This window comes from Arachis hypogaea, chromosome 19, assembly GCF_003086295.3.
Source record: "Arachis hypogaea cultivar Tifrunner chromosome 19, arahy.Tifrunner.gnm2.J5K5, whole genome shotgun sequence".
NCBI classification, from domain to species: domain Eukaryota; kingdom Viridiplantae; phylum Streptophyta; class Magnoliopsida; order Fabales; family Fabaceae; genus Arachis; species Arachis hypogaea.
In genome coordinates this window covers 40,967,085-40,977,619 of record NC_092054.1, presented here as the reverse complement: position 1 = coordinate 40,977,619, position 10,535 = coordinate 40,967,085, and the positions used below count along the sequence as shown (strand labels likewise).

The following is a 10,535-nucleotide window of genomic DNA, read 5'->3' as shown; positions in this document are numbered from 1 at the left end:
TCTATCCCTATTTTATTATATAATATTCGAAAACACCATTATCAATTTATATCTGCCTAACTGAGATCTGCAAGGTGACCATAGCTTGCTTCATACCAACAATCTCCGTGGGATTTGACCCTTACTCACGTAAGGTATTACTTGGACGACCCAGTGCACTTGCTGGTTAGTTGTATCGAAGTTGTGACAATTATGAATTAAGATCAGAGCACCAAGCTTTAGAGCCATTACCAGGATTTGTTCGAGCCTGGAGATCACAATTTCGTGCACCAAGTTTTTGGCGCCGTTGCCGGGGATTGTTTGAGTTTGGACAACTGACGGTTCATCCTGTTGCTCAGATTAGGTAATTTTCTTTTTGTTTTCTTTTCAAAAATTTTTCAAAAATATTTCAAAATTTTCTCACTTGTTTTCGAAAAAAAAAAATGTTTTCAAAAATATTATTTTTCTTCAGAATTTTTAAGAATGAATTCTAGTGTTTCATGAAGCATGTTAAAGCCTATCTGGCTGTAAAGCCATACCCAAACTACTTTGGGATTGGCATTCAACTAATCACTCCAGTCCATGTAATTATATGCTAAAGCTTGGCTGGCTATTAAGCCATGCCTGACCCTTTGATTGGAGCTTTAAGACTAACATGGCAAGATTCCTGGAATTCATATTAAAAATTTTGAAATCCTTATTTTTATTTTTCACAATAATTTTCGAAAAAAAAAAATAAATAATAAATAAAAATACAAAAAAAAATTAGAAAATCATAAAAATCAAAAATATTTTTGTGTTTCTTGTTTGAGTCTTAAGTCATGTTATAAATTTGGTGTCACTTGCATATGCATCTTGCATTTTTTCGAAAATATCATGCATTCATAGTGTTCTTCATGATCTTCAAGTTGTTCTTGGTAAGTCTTCTTGTTTGATCTTGATGATTTTTTGTTTTGTGTCTTTTCATGTTTATCATATGCATTCTTGAATTCTTAGTGTCTAAGCATTAAAGAATTCTAAGTTTGGTGTTTTGCATGTTTTCTTTGCATTAAAAATTTCTCAAAATTGTGTTCTTGATGTTCATCATGATCTTCATAATGTTCTTGGTGTTCATCTTGACACTCATATCATTCATGCATGCATTCATTGTTTTGATCTAAAAATTTCATGCATTGCATCATTTTTCTTGTTTTTCCCTTGCATCATAAAAATTCAAAAATAAAAAAAAATATCTTTCCCTTTTTTCTCTCATCAAATTCGAAAATTTGGATTGACTTTTTCAAAAATTTTTAAAATCAAATTGTTTCTCATGAGTCAAATCAAATTTTCAATTTGAAAATCTTATCTTTTTCAAAATCTTTTTCAAAAATCAAATCTTTTTCAAAATTCTTAGTTATTTTCGAAAATTCCAAAAATATTTTTCAAAAATCTTTTTCTTATTTTTATATCAAATTTTCGAAAATAACATAATCAATTAATGTTCTGATTCAAAAATTTGAAGTTTGTTACTTGCTTGTTAAGAAAGATTCAAACTTTAAGTTCTAGAATCATATCTTGTGATTTCTTATGAATCAAGTCATTAATTGTGATTTTAAAAATCAAATCTTTTTCAAAACTAATTTCAATCATATCTTTTCAAAAATATCTTCTTATCTTATCTTTTTCAAAAATATCTTTTCAAAATATCTTTTCTAACTTCCTAACTTCTTATCTTTTCAAAATTTGTTTCAACTAACTAACTAACTTTTTGTTTGTTTCTTAACTTTTTCAAAACTACCTAACTAACTCTCTCTCTCTAATTTTCGAAAATATCTTCCCTCTTTTTCAAAAATTTCTTTTTTATTAACTAATTATTTTTATTTTTTATTTAAAAAAAATTTTGAAAAAAAAATACTAACCTTTTTCAAAAACTATTTTCAAAAATCACTAACTCTTTTTCAAAAATTGTTTTCGAAAATTCACTTCCCCCTCTCATCTTCTTCTATTTGTTTATTGATATACTAACATCTTTCCTTCAACTCTCCAAAAATCTGAACCCCCTCTCTCTCTGAGTTCAGATTTTCTTCCCTTCTTTTCTTCTACTAACACAAGGATCCCTATACTGTGGTATAAAGGATCCATATTATTATTACTATTTTTTCTGTGCCATCTTCTTTGTCATATGAGAAGGAGCAAGGACAAGAACATTCTTGTTAAAGCAGATCCAGAACCTGAAAGGACTCTGAAGAAAAAAATTAAGAGAAGCTAAAATACAACAATCCAGAGATAACCTTTCAGAAATTTTCGAACAGGAAAAGGAGATGGCAGCCGAAAATAATAATAATATAAGGAAGATGCTTGGTGACTTCACTGAACCTAATTCCAATTTACATGGAAGAAGCATCTCCATTCCTGCCATTGGAGCAAACAACTTTGAGCTGAAACCTCAATTAGTTTCTCTGATGCAGCAGAACTGCAAGTTTCATGGACTTCCATCTGAAGATCTCTTTCAGTTCTTAACTGAATTCTTGCAGATATGTGATACTGTTAAGACTAATGGAGTAGATCCTGAAGTCTACAGGCTCATGCTTTTCCCTTTTGCTGTAAGAGACAAAGCTAGATTATGTTTGTATTCTCAACCCAAAGACAGCCTGAACTCTTGGGATAAGCTGGTCACGGCTTTCTTAGCCAAGTACTTTACTCCTCAAAAGCTGAGCAAGCTTAGAGCTGATGTTCAAACCTTCAGACAGAAAGAAGGTGAATCCCTCTATGAAGCTTGGGAAAGATACAAACAGTTGACCAAAAAGTGTCCTTCTGACATGCTTTCAGAATGGACCATCCTGGATATATTCTATGATGGTTTATCTGAGCTATCAAAGATGTCACTGGACACTTCTGCAGGTGGATCCATTCACCTAAAGAAAACGCCTGCAGAAGCTCAAGAACTCATTGACATGGTTGCTAATAACCAGTTCATGTACACTTCTGAAAGGAATCCTGTGAGTAATGGGACGCCTATGAAGAAGGGAGTTCTTGAAGTTGATACTCTGAATGCCATATTGGCTCAGAACAAAATATTGACTCAGCAAGTCAATATGATTTCTCAGAGTCTGAATGGAATGCAAGCTGCATCCAACAGTACTCAAGAGGCTTCTCCTGAAGAAGAAGCTTATGATCCTGAGAACCCTGCAATAGTAGAGGTGAACTACTTAGGTGAACCTTATGGAAACACCTATAACTCATCATGGAGAAATCATCCAAATTTCTCATGGAAGGATCAAAAGCCTCAACAAGGCTTTAACAATGGTGGAAGAAACAGGTTTAACAACAGCAAGCCTTTTCCATCATCAACTCAGCAACAGACAGAGAACTCTGAACAAAATACTTCTAATTTAGCAAATCTAGTCTCTGATCTATCTAAAGCCACTGTAAGTTTCATGAATGAAACAAGGTCTTCCATTAGAAATCTGGAAGCACAAGTGGGCCAGCTGAGTAAAAGGATCACTGAAATCCCTCCTAGTACTCTCCCAAGCAATACAGAAGAGAATCCAAAAGGAGAGTGCAAGGCCATTGACATAAGCGCCATGGCCGAACCTGTGAGGAGAGGAGAGGACGTGAATCCCAAGGAGGAAGACCTCCTGGGACGTCCAGTGGTCAATAAGGAGCTTCCCTCTGAGGAACCAAAGGACTCTGGGGCCCATCTAGAGACCATAGAGATCCCATTGAACCTCCTTATGCCCTTCATGAGCTCTAATGAGTATTCCTCTTTTGAAGAGAATGAGGATGTTACTGAAGAGCAAACTGCCAAGTTTCTTGGTGCAATCATGAAGCTAAATGCCAAATTATTTGGCATTGATACTTGGGAAGTTGAACCTCCCTTGTTCATCAATGAACTAAGTGATCTGGATTAACTGACATTGCCTCAGAAGAGACAGGATCCTGGAAAGTTCATAATACCCTGTACCATAGGCACCATGATCTTTAAGGCTCTGTGTGACCTTGGTTCAGGAATAAACCTCATGCCCCTCTCTGTAATAGAGAAACTGGGAATCTATGGGGTGCAAGCTGCTAAAATCTCATTAGAGATGGCAGACAGCTCAAGAAAACAGACTTATGGACAAGTAGAGGACGTGTTAGTAAAGGTTGAAGGCCTTTACATCCCTGCTGATTTCATAGTCCTGGATACTGGAAAGGAAGAGGATGAATCCATCATCCTAGGAAGACCTTTCCTGGCCACAGCAAGAGCTGTGATTGATGTTGACAGAGGTGAAATATTCCTTCAATGGAATGAGAACTCCCTTGTGTTTAAAACTCAAGGATCTCCCTCTGCAACCATGGAGAGGAAGCAGAAAAAGCTTCTCTCAAAGCAGAGTCAACTAGAGCCCCCACAATCAAACTTTAAGTTTGGTGTTGGGAGGCCACAACCAAACTCTAAGTTTGGTGTTGAACTCCCATATCCAAACTCTAAGTTTGGTGTTGGAGAGTCTCAACAAAGCTCTGCACATCTGTGAGGCTCCATGAGAGCCCACTGTCAAGCTATTGACATTAAAGAAGCGCTTGTTGGGAGGCAACCCAATGTTTGTTTATCTAACTATATTTTTCTTAGTTATGTGTCTTTATAGGTTCATGATCATGAGGAGTCACAAAATAAATATAAAAATTGAAAACGGAATCAAAAACAGCAGAAGAAAAATCACACCCTGGAGGAGCATCTGTCTGGCGTTCAAACGCCAGAACAGAGCATAGTTCTGGCGCTGAACGCCCAGAATGGGAGCATCCTGGCGCTGAACGCCCAGAACAAGCATGGTTATGGCGTTCAACGCCAGAAATGGCAGCAAAGGGGCGTTGAACGCCCAAAATGGGCACCAACCTGGCGCTGAACGCCCAGAGTTGTGTGCAAGGGCATTTTACATGCCTAAATTGGTGCAGGGATGTAAATGCCTTGACACCTCAGGATCTGTGGACCCCACAGGATCATCTCAGGATCTGTGGACCCCACAGGATCTCCACCTACCTCATCATCTCTCTTTCCATTCATGATCATCCCTTCTTTTTTTTCCATTTACCACTCACATCCATACACCCACTACCTTCAAAAATTCAACATCTCTCTCCCACCCAATCCCACCCATATGGCCGAATACACACTCCCATCCATCTCCTCCATATATTCTTCTTATTCTTCTATTCTTTCTTCTTTTGCTCGAGGGCGAGCAACATTCTAAGTTTGGTGTGGTAAAAGCATAACTTTTTTGTTTTTTCCATAACCATTGATGGCACCTAAGGCCAGAGAAACCTCTAGAAAGAGGAAAGGGAAGACAAAAGCTTCCATCAAGGGTCTATAGCTCAGTGGTAGAACATTTGACTGCAAATCAAGAGATCCCTGAGATACCTCAAGGGATACATTTTCTTCCACACAATTATTGGAAGCAACTAAGGGTGGAACATCAAGAGCACTCCATCATCCTTCATGAAATCAGAGAAGATCTAAAAGCAATGAAGGAGGAGCAGCAAAGACAAGGAAGAGACATAGAAGAGCTCAAGGACATCATTGGTTCCTCAAGAAGGAAACGCCACCATCACTAAGGTGGATTCATTCCTTGTTCTTATTTCTTCTGTTTTTCGTTTTCTATGTTATGTGCTTATCTATGTTTGTGTCTTCATTACATGATCATTAGTAGTTAGTAACTTTGTCTTAAAGATATGAATGTCCTATGAATCCATCACCTATCTTAAAAGAAAAATGTTTTAATTCAAAAGAACAAGAAGTACATGAGTTTCGAATTTATCCTTGAACTTAGTTTAATTATATTGATGTGGTGACAATGCTTCTTGTTTTCTGAATGTATGCTTGAACAGTGCATATATCTTTTGAAGTTGTTGTTTAAGAATGTTAAATATGTTGGCTCTTGAAAGAATGATGACTAGGAGACATGTTATTTGATAATCTGAAAAATCATAAAAATGATTCTTGAAGCAAGAAAAAGCAGCAAAGAACAAAGCTTGCAGAAAAAAAAAAATAGGCGAAAAAAATAGAAAGAAAAAGAAAAAGCAAGCAGAAAAAGCCAAAGCTCTTAAAACCAAGAGGCAAGAGCAAAAAGCCAATAACCCTTAAAACCAAAAGGCAAGGGCAATTAAAAAGGATCCCAAGGCTTTGAGCATCAGTGGATAGGAGGGCCTAAAGGAATAAAATCCTGGTCTAAGTGGCTAAACCAAGCTGTCCCTAACCATGTGCTTGTGGCGTGTAGGTGTCAAGTGAAAACTTGAGACTGAGCGGTTAAAGTCAAGGTCCAAAGAAAAAAAAGAGTGTGCTTAAGAACCCTGGACACCTCTAATTGGGGACTTTAGCAAAGCTGAGTCACAATCTGAAAAGGTTCACCCAATTATGCGTCTGTGGCATTTATGTATCCGGTGGTAATACTGGAAAACAAAGTGCTTAGGGCCACGGCCAAGACTCATAAAGAAGCTGTGTTCAAGAATCATCATACTGAACTAGGAGAGTCAATGACACTATTCGAAATCTGAAGTTCCTATAGATGCCAATCATTCTGAACCTCAAAGGATAAAGTGAGATGCCAAAACTATTCAAGAGGCAAAAAGCTATAAGTCCCGCTCATATGATTGGAGCTATGTTTCATTGATAGTTTGGAATTTATAGTATATTCTATTCTTTTTATCCTATTTTGATTTTCAGTTGCTTGGGGACAAGCAACAATTTAAGTTTGGTGTTGTGATGAGCGGATAATTTATACGCTTTTTGACATTGTTTTTAGTATGTTTTTAGTAGGATCTAGTTACTTTTAGGGATATTTTTAATAGATTTTGTGTTAAATTCACATTTCTGGACTTTACTATGAGTTTGTGTGTTTTTCTGTGATTTCAGGTATTTTCTGGCTGAAATTGAGGGACTTGAGCAGAAATCAGATTCAGAGGTTGAAAAAGGACTGCTGATGCTGTTGGATTCTGACCTCCCTGCACTCAAAGTGGATTTTCTGGAGCTACAGAACTCAAAATGGCGCGCTTCCAATTGAGTTGGAAAGTAGACATCCAGGGCTTTCCAGCAATATATAAGAGTCCATACTTTGGCCAAGAATTGACGACGTAAACTGGCGTTCAACGCCAGCTTTCTACCCAAATCTGGCGTCCAGCGCCAGAAAAGGATCCAAAACCAGAGTTGAACGCCCAAACTGGCACAAAAACTGGCGTTCAACTCCACAAATGGCCTCTGCACGTGCAACACTAAAGCTCAGCCCAAACACACACCAAGTGGGCCCCGGAAGTGGATTTATACATCAAATACTTACTCATGTAAACCCTAGTAGCTAGTTTATTATAAATAGGACCTCTTACTATTGTATTAGGCATCTTTGGATTACCTTATGATCCTTTGATCATGTTTTAGGGGGCTGGCCATCTCGGCCATGCCTGGACCTTCACTTATGTATTTTCAACGGTAGAGTTTCTACACTCCATAGATTAAGGTGTGGAGCTCTGCTGTTCCTCAAAGATTAATGCAAAGTACTACTGTTTTCTATTCAATTCTTCTTATTTCGCTTCTAAGATATCCATTCGCACCCAAGAACGTGATGAAGGTGATGATTATGTGTGACGCTCATCATCCTTCTCCTTTATGAACGCGTGCCTGACAAACACTTCTGTTCTACATGAAATAAGCTAGAATGAATATCTCTTAGATCTCCTAACCAGAATCTTCGTGGCGTAAGCTAGAATGATGGCGGCATTCAAGAGAATCCGGAAGGTCTAAACCTTGTCTGTGGTATTCCGAGTAGGATTCAATGATTGAATGACTGTGACGAGCTCCTAACTCACGATTGCAGGGCGTTAGTGACAGACGCAAAAGGATAGTAAATCCTATTCCAGCATGATCGAGAACCGACAGATGAATAGCCATGCCGTGACAGGGTGCGTGAGCATATTATTCACTGAGAGGATAAGATGAAGCCATTGACAAGGGTGATTCCTCCAGACGATTAGCCGTGCCGTGACAGGGCATTGGATCATTTTCCCGTGAGATGACAGAAAGTAGCCATTGACAGTGGTGATGTATCACATAAAGCCAGCCATGGAAAGGAATGAGACTGATTGGATGAAGATAGCAGGAAAGCAGAGGTTCAGAAGAACGAAAAGCATCTCCATTCGCTTATCTGAAATTCCTACCAATGAATTACATAAGTATCTCTATCCCTATTTTATTATATAATATTCGAAAACACCATTATCAATTTATATCTGCCTAACTGAGATCTGCAAGGTGGCCATAGCTTGCTTCATACCAACAATCTCCGTGGGATTCGACCCTTACTCACGTAAGGTATTACTTGGACGACCCAGTGCACTTGCTGGTTAGTTGTATCGAAGTTGTGACAATTATGAATTAAGATCAGAGCACCATGCTTTGGAGCCATTACCAGGATTTGTTCGAGCCTGGAGATCACAATTTCGTGCACCACTTCCCCAAGCAAGGCATTGTCTGAGAATAAGATTGCAGAGTGAAACGTTTGTGTGAAATGATTGTGTGAAACCCTTGGAAAGCCTTCCTGCAAAGACTGTCCGGCATTGGTAGCTCGAGCGAGGTTGCCGAGAAACTTCCTGCATTGTTGACTTGGCTTTGTTCCTACAGAAAGCCCTTGGCGAGGTAAGCATTATTTGAATGCAATTTCTTCTTTGTTGATGGATGTAACCGATTTACGGTTTAATGTAGATCGGGCGAAGGTGTGTGGAAGGCTAGGGTTTGAACTGATTGTAGTTGTTGTTGTTGTTAGTTGGTTTACTAACGCCCTGTGTTGATTAATAAGGTTGTTCGGGAAGGAGATAGTGCTCTTCAACATGCGGGTGCACCATGGTGGGACATTTGGATATGAGAATGGTGTGCTCAAGTACTTGAAGGGTCAATCTACAGTCGTGGAAGACATTAACGGCAATCGGTGGAGTGTGTTTGAGGCATACGAGGAGCTGAGGCAGCTTGGATACTTGAAGTCCACCATCACCGCGTTATGGTACAAAGACCCAACTGCGGATGATTATGAGAGTCAGTTGAAGCTGTTGATAGGTGACACAGAGGTAATTGAAATGTGTACCATAGCAGGGAGGAGAGGCTTTGTTGACCTGTTTGTGGTGCATGAGGTTGGGGATGCCGAGGGATTTCCGGAGGTCGGTTTTCTAGACGTGGGGAGGGGGGAAACTGTAGGCGGTGAGAGTGAGGAACCTTTAGGTGGTGGTCTGGATTTAGTGGTGTTCGAAGGGAACGTACAAAAGACTGATGGAGCTGGGGTTGCAGCTAAAGCCGAATGCCAGAATAAGAACGGTGGAGTGGAATTAGGCCAAGAAGGACATGAGGCGGATAGTGACCATGATACCAGTGTCGAAGATAGTGATGACCCAACATACTTGCCATCTAATGAAGAGGAAAATAGTATTGAAGACATCCACTTCACGGACAGTGATGAGGTCTACGACTATGAAAGTGGATTCGGTGAAGATAATGTTGTCCCGAAGGATTCGAATGCGGAGAAGGGAAAAAAGGTTGTCACAAGTGATTTGGATGATGACGATGCAGTTGACAGTAATGAATTGGAGCATGACCATGTAATTGGAGGACAAGAGTCGCGTGCTGATGATGGGGAGGAGGCTGCTGAGGGTGAGGGGCAGAGGTTTCCAGTGCATAAGTCGCAAAAGGACATGGAAAAGTACCAATGGAAGGTGGGCACATTGTATGAATCTCGGCAAGAGTTTAAGGACATAGTGGCAACCTACGCAGTCCACACAGCTAGAAACATTAAATTCAAGAAGTGTGGCTTGATGAGGGTCCGTGCTGTTTGTTAAAAAGGCTGCCCTTTTTGGTTATATGTACACAGGGTCTATGAGGAATCCACTTGGCAACTAAGAAGCATGAATCTCCAACATACCTGCATGTAAACACACCGGGTTGAAATTATGCACAGCAAGTGGTTGGGTAGCCAGTTTAAGAAGAAAGTTGAATCCAACCCAAGGATCAAGGTGAAGGAGCTGGTTGCAAGGGCTCACAAAAAATGGAACCTGACCGTTACGAAGGCAATGGCAGCTAAGACAAAATAGGAGGTTTTGAGTCAGATACAAGGAGCTTTTAGGGAGCAGTACGAGCGAATAAACGACTACTACCATGAACTCCTAAGAACAAACCCAAGTTCCACAGTGATTCTAAAGGTAATTCGATCACCAGATTTTGCTCAAGAGAGACAGAATGCAGAGCTAATGAACTATTGTGTTTTCCAAAGACTGTATGTATGCTTTGATGCATGCAAGAAAAGTTTTCAATACTGCAGAAGGTTCATTGGGTTGGACGGATGCTTCCTGAAAACCCTCCAAGGAGGACAACTGTTGACTGCAGTTGGAAGAGATCCAAATGACCAGATTCTTCCAATTGTGTATGCGGTTGTGGAGGCGGAGACTAAGGATTCTTGGGTCTGGTTTCTGCGTCACCTGTCTGATGACTTAGGCCCACACAATCTTGCAAAGTGCACGTTTATGTCTGATCAGCAAAAGGTAATTCACCATATATCAACCTATGCAGCTTGTCC

At 39.4% G+C, this 10,535-nt stretch overlaps 1 non-coding gene across 1 annotated transcript; it reads right to left on the bottom strand.

Annotated features, from left to right (window-relative positions):
* Positions 1–2,675: 2,675 nt before the first annotated feature.
* On the bottom strand, positions 2,676–2,783 carry LOC112780683 (small nucleolar RNA R71). The gene has a single exon (XR_003191503.1). It is a non-coding gene; the product is annotated as a small nucleolar RNA R71 (small nucleolar RNA).
* Positions 2,784–10,535: the final 7,752 nt, after the last annotated feature.